Below are 10,371 nucleotides of genomic sequence, written 5' to 3'. Positions count from 1 at the left end.
ACAAAACAAAACAAAACAAAAAGCCAGGCAAGGCAGCTCACACCTGTAATCCTAGCACTCTGGGAGGCTGAGGCGGGTGGATTGCTTGAGCTCACAAGTTTGAGACCAGCCTGAGTGAAAGTGAGACCCCATCTCTTAGTACTAAAATAGAAAAATTTAGGCAAGAGGATTGCTTGAGTCCAAGAGATGGAGGTTGCTATGAGCGATTCCATGGCACGCTACCCAGGGCAACATTAGTGGCATTAGTGCATTCACAATGTTGTATTATTACCACCATGATCTAGTTTAAGAACTTTCCATCACGGGCTAGGCACAGTGGGTGGATTGCCTGAGCTCACAGGTTCAAGACTAGTCTGAGCAAGAGTGAGACATCATCTCTAAAAATAGCCAGGCACTGTAGCGGGTGCCTGTAGTCCAAGCTACTCAGGAGGCTGAAGCAAGAGAATTGCTTGAGCCCAAGAGTTTGAGGTTGCTGTGAGCTATGATGCCACAGCACTCTACCAAAGGTGACAAAATGAGACTCTGTCCCCCCCCAAAAAAGAGCATTCCATCACCCCAAAAGAAGATTTCATCTCCATTAGGAGTCACTCCCCACTGTCTCCCCATCCCCTAGTGACCATGAATACACTTCCCATCTCTATGGATCTGCCTGTTCTAGACATTTTACAATAATAGAATCTCACACTATATGTCTTTCTGTGTCTGGCTTCTCTCAATGGGTGTGAGGTCTTCAAGGTCTGTCCACCTTTAGCCTGTGTGTCAGAGCCTCATTCCTTTTCATGGCTGAGTGATATTCCAGTGATTGAGTGAACTTCATTGTATCTGCCCATTCATTCATTTGTGAATGGGCACTTGGGCTGTTTCTACCTTTTAGTTGTTCTGAATTGTGCTGCTATGAATGTGCGTATATAAGCTCATCTACTTTTGTATCCTTTGGGTTTTAGACAAGAAATAACTGATTGCAACTCCAATGTTTAACCAAAGTTAAACCAAACTGGCTTGTTTTTTGTCCCTTGAGCCACCCATAAAACACTCAAAGATGTTTGTTTACCAGGATGGTAAATCAGATGACACTTCCTTCTTGCACTCACTATTCCAGAGGTGAAGGGTCTGAAGAGTTTTGAAATTAAGATTAAGATCAGGCCAGGCCTCTCCCCTGCTCAGGGGCCAACCATGGCTCCCTCAAGAGAAGATCCAACTTCCTGCCCTGTCTTTCAGGCTCAAGCCTGCTGGCTCTCCATTATGTCTCTAGTTTTTGTCCTTCCACTCATTCTGCTCAAGCCACATACTTGGTTCTGCCCTAGGGTCTTTGTACCTGCTGCCCCTCCACTACCTGGAGTCCCATTTCCCTGACTTAGCTTCTAACTTTGGGGTTGGTTCTTTTCCATCCTTCCCTTCTGCCTCCCACCCAGGCAGATTAAAGTCCTATGAAGACAGAATCAGGGTCTGTGGGTGCCCAGCACAGAGGCCAGTATCCAGCAGATACCCACTAAGGAAGGAGGAAAAGAAGAGAAGAAGCCACAGCTCTCCTTCTCTCCACTGTCAGGGCCTCCTTCTTGGGCCCTTTCTGATGCCCCATTCCCAGTAGTCCCCTATCCCCCATGGCCTCCCAGGCCCCTGACCCCTTCCCCCTCTGTCACATGATAAACCAGTGTTATCAGGCACTGCTGAGGCACCGTGGGTGGCAGCAGAGATGACTCAGCAGCTAGTAGATGCTGCTGGGGTCACCAGGTGGGCAGGGTCCCTGGGGGCCAGCAGGAACCTCCCCCTTCACAGAAACGCCCACATTGCCCCAGGAGGGTTTGGGTGGGGCCCAGTATGGCCTTCCCACATCCCTGTTGCCCACTCTGCACTTGGGGAGAGTGTGGCTCTATGCCAGTCTGGTGACCAGATTTGCAGAGGGCCAGCAACCTGGCCCCACAGTTGGAAAGGACACTACTAGGGTGGGCACTCTGTGTGTCCAAGCTTCTGGCTGGGTCCTATCCCCTTCCCACGGAAACCCAAGGCCAGGAACAGATGGAAGGAAGGAAGGTAGCTGGCCTCTCCTTGCCTGCACTCCAGACTCAGTTTACCCATCATGGGGTCAGGTCAGTGCAATGAGACACAGAAGCTGGTACCACACCCCACAGCAACACTGGCCCGTGAGCAGACCTGGCTAGGACACTGGGGGAATTTCAAGTTTGAGGGTTTTTTTTCCCCACTATGGAAACTCCCAGTACTCTATGGAGGAGATTGGAGCCACACGGGGCTGCATCAGCCCACAGGGGTTTTGCCAGGACAATCCATTTTGCAGCCATTATTGAGTATTTCTTGTATGCAGAGCTCTGCACTGGACATTAGGCAGACAGTATTTCCCCAGAAAGATCAGACTCTGGCACAGTGTAGACACTGGATCAGAGTCCCAGGCACAGGGGAGACAAGGAAACTGAATGAAGGTACAAGAAGAGCTCAGCTGGAGCTAGTGGACAGCAAAGAAACAAGACATGGAGGGAGCAAAGGTTCCTGCCTGACTGGGCAGTGCAGGATGGGCAGGTTAGGGCCACATACAGTAGGGGCTTCACCAATACTGGCTCTGTGGCTGCAAGCCCTTCCCAGCCCTCTCTGAGCTCTGCCACGATCCTTTCCTAGGTGCACCTGACCATCTGGGCCCACCCCCACCCCCCAGGCCACATGTCCTTTCGATTCCTGTCAGCACCACAGGGCCTCTGTGGATGCAGATGCTGTGGCAGATCTGCCAAGTTCACGGGAAATTGGGGAAGTGATTCTAGGCAGGGCAAAAACATCTGTCCATCTGACAACCCCCTCCACCCCTGACAAGCCCTGTGTCCCCTCTCTGGAAATACATAGTGCCCCACCCACAAGGCAGAAGATATTAATAAAAAGCTCAAGAAACGACCACAAAGTATCAACACCTGAAGCTGAAGTTTCAAGGTGCTGCTCTCTCTGGATTTCCGGATCACAAGATCCCAGGGGAGTATGCTGATGCCCAACCCTTTTCTCCCCTTAGGGCCTTTTGTGTGGTTAGAAGCTGCCTTAGAACCTCAGTCTCTTCATCTGTGAAGTGGGCAGGGGTTGAGGGATAGATGGCAGAACCGACCCAGTGAGCTGCCAGCCCATGTCACAGCTAGGGAAACTGAGGCCCACAGTGGGGCCCAGTGCTGAGGATGCACCTGGGGTGGGATGGGTCTACAGACACTTCTAGGATGAGGAGTGAGAAGGGAGCTGTGTGCCCCATGGGAGCATGAAATAATGTACAAATCAGGGAGTCTCTGGCCAACAAGGAACACCCTACCCAGGTGGCAGCTCTGAGCAGCCTCTCCATCCTTGAGGACGCCTATTTCCCAGATGCAGAAACAGAGGCACTAAGAGAAGATGGTGAGAGCAGGGACAGGAATTGGGATAGAGCCCTTGGGCCCTCCTGCATTATGGCAGGGTCCTGTACCACATGGGAGCCTAGCAGGGGTTGAGGGAAGGACACAGAGGGACAAACTCAGCCACACTCCACCCCAAATTACCTGGTGTTTGGGAGGCACTGAGCAAATGCATTAAAGCATCAGAGGACCAGAATCTTCTTTGTTCCACACTGCCCCAGGGCATTCTGTATAGACCTAGACCCACCTGTACAACCTGAATAGGACATATCTTCATGCCCCCAACCCTAGTCCTAACCCTTAGCCTTGCCTCCCTGAACCTTGGTCACTCTCCTGAGAAGTGGGACTCGACATTGCTCTGCCTTGTCCTGGCCCATGGTAATTAAAAATCTGCCCTGGGGTTTCCTCTGGAAGGAAGCAGCTCATTTCCCTACAGAGAGCCCTAGACAGTCCTCCAAACACCAAGAGGGTCTTCCCTGATAGGCAAGGCCATTCAGGAAGATCCATCTGGCTAGAGAGGGAGGCCCCCTGTCCCTATAAGCCCACATTCTCAGCCAGTAGCAGTAGTAGGGAGCGGGCATGGCTGGGTTAACAGAGTCCCCATGGACAGACACGGGACTACTTCAAACCCAAGCCTGAAGACAGGAGCAGGAAGAAAAAGGGCCACCTCTGCCTTTGCCCAGTCATTAAAGAAGAAGCCTTGGTGGGCTTAGGGCCTGGGGTCCCCACAGGGTCTGTGAGCACCAACGTCACAGGGAAATGCAGAGGGAGGATGAAGCACCAGCTGGGGCCACCCTAGGCATACAGCAGGTGCCAGTTACATTCCCCATCCCTTCTCTATAGAATCCAGAGCTGGAGGGAGCTACTTGGACAATGATGATTAACAATAATGTAAATAATAAAAAGACAATAGCCAGCACTTGCTCAAATACTGTCCCTGTGTTATAGGTGGGGAAACTAAGGCCTGGAGGGAGACGTCCACCCTGGCTTTCAACCCCCTGTGGCATTAAGGAAATGAATAACTCCAGAGGTGATGTCAAGCCTAGGCTCTAAGAAACAACTTCAGATATGACAAGAGTAGGGCATATGGGCCAGCAGGGCATGTGGGCTGCCTGGGCACAGGGCAGTGTGCCAGGAGGGGCAGGGGCCACCAGGTTGGGAGCGGGGCAGTCAGGGAGGAACTGTAGGGCTGTGTGGTGGGGCTGGGAGGAATCCGGAAGGAGGAAGAGAAAAAGCCAGACAGAAAGAGACAGTCAGGGCCAGGCCTCTATAGGGACCCTGGCCCAGCCTGCATCTCTGGGAAGAATTTATGGGGCTGGCCATAAAAGGGAGATAAAGCAAGACAATATAGAAGTAGGAGGCAGGGGCCCTCGGGGCTGGGGGACAGGAGTCCTAAAGACTTCCTCTGAAGCAAGGAGCTTGGTGCCCCTAAGCAGAGTAGGGGGCTCCAGGGACAACTTAACAGCAGGACAGAGATATCACAGCTGCACAGAGATATCACAGCTGCACACAGGGCCCTTGGACACACCCTCCTGGAAGGAAACACCAGGAACACCCATGTGAAATGCTGGGCATGCATGGGACACACAGGTCCACCTGGACGCAGACACAGACACACCCTTGGTAGTAACAGCTGAAACAGGCCCGCCCTCTATCATCTCCTGGACTCCAGTGCCACAAGGGTGGGTACTTCTACCCACTCTGTTCACACATCTGTCCCCAGTACCCAGAGAAGGGCTGGCACAGAGTAGATGTCCCTTAAACGGATGCTGACCAGGCTTATACACGTGTAGATGGGGGGCTCTAAGGCCACCCCACAACACCATGGGCAAGATGGTCAGGTCTGCAGCCAGGTGGGGTCAGGGACTCAACATCAAAGCCAGTCCAGCTCAGTACATGGTTCCCTAAGGTTCAGTGGGAGTGCACAGCCCTCTTGGAGTTTCATGAGTTTCTTATGGCTACAGTGACAAAATGGCAGAAAACTGGGTAGCCTCCAACAAGAGATTTCTTCTCTCATAGTCCTAGAGACCAGTAGTCTAAAAGCAAGGTGTCAGCTGGGCCATGTCCCCTCTGAAGGCTCCAGAGGAGGGTCCTTCCTGCCTCTCCCAGGTCCTGGGGCTATAGGCATCCTCGGCTTATGGCCACGTCACTCTGGCCTCTGCCTCTGTCTCTGCACAGCCATCTCCTCTGTGCATCTGCATCTAACTTCCCCCACTTCAAGAGGACTCCTGTCAACTGCTCCACCATGACCTTATTATTCACCTTAACTAATGTCATCTGCAAAGACCCTTCTGCCAAATAAGGTCATATTTTGAGGTTCAGGGTAGACATGAGTTTTTTTTTTTTTTTTTTTTTCTGAGACAGAGCCTCAAGCTATCCCCCTAGGTAGAGTACTGTGGCATCACAGCTCACAGCAACCTCCAACTCCTGGGCTCAAGCAAGTCTCTTGCCTCCGCCTCCCAAGTAGCTGGGACCATAGACGCTTGCCACAATGCCCGGCTATTTTTTGGTTGCAGCTGTCATTGCTGTTTTTGGCGGGGGCGGGCCCGAGCTGGATTCAAACCCGCCACCTTAGGTGTATGTGGCTAGCGCCTTAGCCACTTGAGCCACAGGCGCTGAGCCTAGACATGAGTTTTGAGGGACACCGTTCACCCTAGGACAGGTTTCTTCTTGGAATGAGGTTTTTTATTTGCTTCTTGTCCATCATCTGTGAGGACAGGAGGATAGACATCTGCTAGCTGGGGGCTGAGGGAGCTCACGGGAGGGGCTGCCTGCATGTGCTCTCTGCCTACTTGCTCTCAGTCTGTAGAACCTGGGCCTATCCCTGAGCAAGGGGGCAAGGCCGTATCCAGGCGCCAGGGTCTTCAATGGTCAGATTAGTTACCATTTAACCCCATGACCCCCGATTGTCCTCTAGCCGTGCACAGCCGGCAGAGCGGAGAAGAGGCGGTCCGTACCCCGCCCCCCACATGCCCACCCACCAGGCCAGTACCCCAGAGGGTCCTTGAGCCAGCACAGAGCCTGAATGCACTTGAGTTGGGGGGATAACTCAGCACCAATGGGGTTGCTGTACCACAGCACCGGGCCTGGGGGACAGCCCTCCTAGTCAAGTGTCCCTGAGAGGGCTGCCATGAGCCAGCTGCTGGGTCTTGTCATCCTGCTCTAGTCAGGGCCAAGAGCCAGGGGTTTAAAGAAGGGAAATGGAGGCAGAGCCCTGTCAGCAGCATCTCTGGATTAGAGAGGGGGCTCCACCAGTAGCCCTCTCCAAACCCTGTGGTTTGGGGCCATATCAGCAAGGCCGGCTCCAGGTTGGTGCCCTACTAATGTAAGCCACTGATTATGACAATACCACTTTCCAAGAAGTCGTCCAGGATAATGGTTAACTGGCCCCACTAGCACCTCAAGCTTTATAGGGCAGGGTGAGCATGAGAGGCTGCCAGGCCCCCCGGCACATGGGAAGGCCACCATGTGTGCACATACGGGGAGCCTAGGCAGGCATACTCTGGAATATACACTCTAGGCCTGGGTGTGCACTTATGTTCATGTGCATGTGTATATTTGCAGACACTCTGACATGCACAAACAGCCACATCCAAACAACAGTCACATTAGACTCTCACACCAACATAGACACAGACATGCTGCATGGCAGGGGCAGAGACATCTGGATACTTGGTCTCAAGCAACACATGTTATGTCTAGACACTGGGACATACTAACATGTCTATGCAGAACCTCTTTATCTCTATATACAAAGTGTGCCACATCATGTGGTAGCCAAAAACCTATACACCCACAGGAGACATGCTGGAACACCCCACGAGACACACAATATGACAGATACATACAAAAGTTGCCCCCAGAGGGGTCCTTAGGACCCCAGAACATGCACATGGGTCACACACAGCCACACGTGTAGACCCACAGGAATCAGTACACTGGTATGCAGAAGCACCGAAGGGCCTCAAAATGCTTGCCCTACCGGGCATTGTGGTAGTGTCTTGATCCCAGCTACTTGGGAGGCTGAAGCAAGGGAATCGTTTAAAGCCCCAAGAGTTTGAGGTTGCAGTGAGCTGTGATACCTTGGCACTCAATCAAGGGTGACAAAGTGAGACTATCTCAAAAAAAAAAAAAAAAAAAAAGATACTTGCCCTAGACAAAGACCCCAACTCACGCAGGGTCTCAGTGAGCCTACTTGTAATGTCCATGCCCCCAGTGTGCACACTTGTGTGCCACATCAGCTTGCCCATACCCACTCCCCAGTCAGGCACTGCATCTGGCAGACTCCCTCTGGCTGCTGGGCACCGCTCCCTGGAACTGCCGCGTGTGTTATTAGAAAGCGTGGGGCCGGGCGGGGCTCTTGGCAGCAGACACCAGGGTGGAGAGCAGGGGGTGGACGTGAGACCAGGCCACAGCGGCGGTGACCCCGCGGCAATGACCTGGCGGCAGGGTGGTGGCAAAGGGGCCAGATAAGGCTCTTCCGGCTGAGTCAGCGCTGTTTTCAGGGCTGGCACGGGCCAAGGCAGGGTGCCAAGGGTTGGCGGGCAGACACCCTCCCTGTACCCGCCAAGGCCCAGCTGGTCCTGTGCCAGCAGCCACAGCAGCTTTGATGAGGCAGGTGCTGGGGCTGTAAGGGTTAGACTCCAGAGGGGCTTTCCAATAGCCCTCCCCTGCCCCACTCACGTACAGCCAGGGACTCCCAGAACCCCAGAAGGAAGCTAGCACTGGAGCTGCCCGTAGGGGCCTGGCTGGCTCCTGGCCCTCTCAATAAACATACTGTGTCTCGAATACACCGGACTCCAATGCACTTAGAACCTGGGCCTGACCTCCAGGCCTCAACCTAGGGTGTGTATGCCCTCTGTCTAGAGCAGTGATTCCCAACCTTCCTAATGCTGCAACCCTTTAATACAGCTCCTATGGGTCGTGACACACAGGTTGAGAACCGCTGGTCTAGAGCATGCTCCTCCACTGGAAAATTTCTACCTTGTCCTTCTCCCCTGGCCCTGGAGGCCCAGCTACAGCACTGGCTCCCTCTACTCCTGCCTAAACCATTCTCTCCCCAAACAGGCTCTAGAAGGGTTCTCCCACCCTCTCTCTCCCTCCTCAGCTCCAGACCTTGCCAAGGCCCAACTTTGTTTTGCCCTAATATTCTGCCCACTCCTCGCGCTCCCAGCCACACTGTTCCAAGAAGCAGGTTCTGTCTTTTTCTGGCTACCCGACAAACTCTTACTCATCCTGTGATGCCCCCTCCTCTGAGCAGCATTTCCCTTAATCCCCTTTAGCCCCATCCTCACTTCTTAGGGTTAGGAGTACCTGTGTCCAGGGCTGGCTCCTACCAGCCTGAGGGTTTCCTTGTAAGGATGAGGAAAATGTCTGCTACCTCCTCCAGGCAATTCCAGCTCCCCACACCACAGCCCCAAGTAACCCTCATGAACCCAAAGATGTTCACTGTGGTACTGTGGCATTTTTTACAATAGAGAAATAAAATATCAATGTGATTGTGTCTATATTAGATTAAAAAAATGAGGCAACTCAGAACATCCCAACAACAATCTGAACAAACCCAAGAAAAACAGCACATCAAACTCAGCATTAAATGGAACCTTCTAGCCCCCACCACCAAAAGATCATCTCTTCGGTACCCTGTAGCCCATATTCCTGGGTATGCATGGGTAGGGACAGACTGGGAGAACCCATCTAATCAGGCTTTGGAGTCATGACAAATGCTTCCTTTTTCCTTCTCAAGTTGTCAAGTGTTACTCCTGGAACCAAAAGTGGATTTTTAAAATATATCTACATAGGCTGGGTATGGTGGCTAATGCCTATAATCTTAGCCCTCTGGAAGGCTGAGGCAGGAGGATCACTTGAGCTCAGAAGTTCAAGATCAGTTTGAGCAAGAGCAAAATCCCATTTCTACTAAAAATAGAAAAATTAGCCAGGCATTGTGGCAGGTAACTGTAGTTCCAGCTACTCAGTAGGCTGAGGTGGGAGGATGCTTGAACTCTGAAGTTTGAGGTTGCTATAAGCTAGGCTAATGCCACTGCACCCTAGGCTGGGCAACAGAGTAAGACTCTTATCTCAAAAAAAAAAAAAAAAAATCAGTGTGTATTTCCCATAATTAAAGAAATCTAAATGAAATCCAGGCAAAATGGCTCACACCTGTAATCCCAGTACTTTGGGAAGCTGAGGCAGGATGAATGCCTGAGCCCAGGAGTTTGAGTGTACAGTGTATGACTATGCCACTGCACTCCAACCTGGGCAACAGAGCAGGACCCTGTCTCAACAACAAAAAAAGTATTGATATGCACTTCCCATAATTAAAGAAATCTAAATAAGCTGAAAAGGCCAAAATAGACAAGAGTAGACCCCAGCCTCTTGCTGAGAAGGTCTGCAGCTTCACCTCTAAAAGTTGCTAGGGCTATCATATGTGAGGGCAGAATGGGTACCTGGTGGTCACTGGGGACTGGCTCCAGGTGGTGGCCATCCCTGCCCCCAAGTCTAGGTACCAGGTCCTGAATTGGTGGACCTATGTGGGGTGGCCTATGGGTATTGAAGATATGATCTTTTGGTGGTGGGGCTGGAAGGTTCCACCTAATACTGAGTTTGATGTGCTATTTTTCTTGGGTTTGTTCAGAGGTGAGGATATAAGGGTGACCTCTCTTTTAGATAAAGAAAACTAAGGCTTGGAGAGGCTTCTGGGATTCCCCAAAACCTTGTAGCCTGGGGCTCCCTGAGCCATATACCGTCCCTTGGGGATCACTCTGGAGGGTGTAATTCTGGGGTCAAATCCAGCTCTGACACTTCCCCCATTTGACCATGACCAGGTGACTTGATTTGTGCCTCAGTTCCCCCCTCCGCACAAAGAGACAACAGCAGTTCCATCCTGCAATTAAGTGTGGAGACAGGAGACCATACATATAAAACACTCAGTTTCTTCTTCCTGTGCATAAACGGCCATGTTTAAACATCAGCTAGTACTGCCATTTCCACTTTTTTTTTT

General features: G+C 51.9%; 1 protein-coding gene across 1 annotated transcript in view; it reads right to left on the bottom strand.

Annotated features, from left to right (window-relative positions):
- ARID3A (AT-rich interaction domain 3A) overlaps window positions 1-10,371 on the bottom strand; it is a 37,374-nt gene that overhangs the window by 19,599 nt on the left and 7,404 nt on the right. The gene's annotated exons all lie outside the window — the stretch shown is intronic.

This window comes from Otolemur garnettii, unplaced genomic scaffold (genome assembly GCF_000181295.1).
Source record: "Otolemur garnettii isolate 467f Iridium unplaced genomic scaffold, OtoGar3 scaffold00029, whole genome shotgun sequence".
Classification (NCBI taxonomy): Eukaryota; Metazoa; Chordata; class Mammalia; order Primates; family Galagidae; genus Otolemur; species Otolemur garnettii.
Note: the sequence above shows the minus strand (reverse complement) of the source record. Positions and strands in the feature narration are given on the sequence as shown.